We start from the raw sequence: 1,769 nt of genomic DNA, 5'->3' as shown, positions 1-1,769 counted from the left end.
GGGTGGGGGACTAGGGGGGGTAGTGTATTGGGGACTTTTTGGATAGCATTGGAAATGTAATTGAGGAAATTACCTAATTAAAAAAAATGTCTTCCAATACCCCAGGTGTGCTATAACTATAAGCCATTTAAATGGCTGTATATATGAAATAAAATTCTAGGGAGTTGAAATTGAGGCTTCTCTTCAGCTTCTCAGAAAGCATATATTCTATTCCAATAGATATACAGCAGCCATGACATCTGGGAGAAAGCAAGCGCAAGTTTCCCATAATCTCTCTAAAAATGGTTGGTGTTATTCACATTAGAGATTAGAGTGACCCAGATCTGTGCCTTCTTTGACTACTACTTAAAGGGCACTGTGTTGTCCAGAATCTTGCTTTCCTGTGAAACAACTACTCGCTTCATGTAATTTAAACACATCTGTTTTCTCCATGTCACCATCTTTATTCATGATTATTTTCTGTGAACAATGTGGTTTATTTCCATTTTTAAGGGTTGGAGGTCTGAACCTGCAAATGCTTGAATTGGAAACCAAAAACAAACTTCAGCAAGGACTCTGCTGGTGACTTTAAAAGAAATTAATCAAGCCCAAACTCTCCATAAATTCAGAGCCATCTATGCAGTAAAACAACACAGAAAACAGGGGGACATTTGGGTACATACCATGCATGTTCTATTGGTTCTGGGTTATGTCACCCTAGATGATATTTTATATTTCCCTCCATTTACCTGAAAAATTCACGATGCTCTCATTTGTAATAGCAGAATATTATTCCATTGTGCATATGAACCACATTATCTGTATCCATTTGGTTGAGGGACATATAAGTTGCTTTCAGTTTCTGGCTATTACAAGTAAGGCTGTTATGAATATAGTAGAGTATGTTTCTTTGTTGTGTGGTTAAACATCTTTTGGGTATATACCCTGTAGTGTTATAGCTGGGTCTTCAGATAGAGCTATTTCCAGTTTTCTGAGGGACCACCAGATTGATTTCCAAAGTGGTTGTGGCAGCTTGATATCCCACCAGCAATGGAGAAGTGTTCCTCTTTCTCCGCATCCTTGGCAGCATCTGCTGTCACCTGAGTTCTTAACCTTAGCCATTCTGACTGGTGTAAGGTGGAATATCAGGTCATGTTGATTTCTCTGATGACTAAGGATGTTGAATATTTCTTAAGTGCTTCTCAGCCATTAGAAGTTCCTCTGTTGGAAAATTTCTGTTTATCTCTGTATCCATTTTAAAATGTGTTATTTGGTTTACTGGCATCTAACTTTTTGAGTTTTTGTATATTTTGGGTATTAGCCCTATATCAGATGTAAGTTTAGTGAAAATCTTTTTCTAGTCTGTAGGTTGCTATTTTTCCCTCTTAACAGTGTCATGGTATATACTGACTGATAAATGGATATTAGCCAAAAAGTACAGAATACCCACGATAGAACCCACAGACCATAAGTAGCTAACAAGAAGGAAGGCCCAAGTGAGGGTGTATCAGTCTCACTTGGAAGGGGGATAAATAATTATGGGAGACAGAGGAATGGAGGGATCTGGGGGGGGGGGAAGCTGGAGAGGAATGAGAAAGGGGGGTTGCAGATCAGGTATGATCGATACAGGAGAATGAATGGAAATGTACTGCTTCCAGGGGGTAGAGGCAGGGGAAACTTGCATAATTCTCAAAGACCAAGGAAATAAGAGGTTTCTTGGACTCAGTAGGGGTGACCTTAGCTGGAATGTCAAATGAGGGGAAGATGGAACCTGAGGAGACCACCTCCAG

Source organism: Mus caroli, chromosome 2, assembly GCF_900094665.2.
Source record: "Mus caroli chromosome 2, CAROLI_EIJ_v1.1, whole genome shotgun sequence".
In the NCBI taxonomy this organism is placed as follows: Eukaryota; Metazoa; Chordata; class Mammalia; order Rodentia; family Muridae; genus Mus; species Mus caroli.
The sequence above is the reverse complement of the archived record's forward strand: the minus strand, read 5'-3'. Positions refer to the sequence as shown.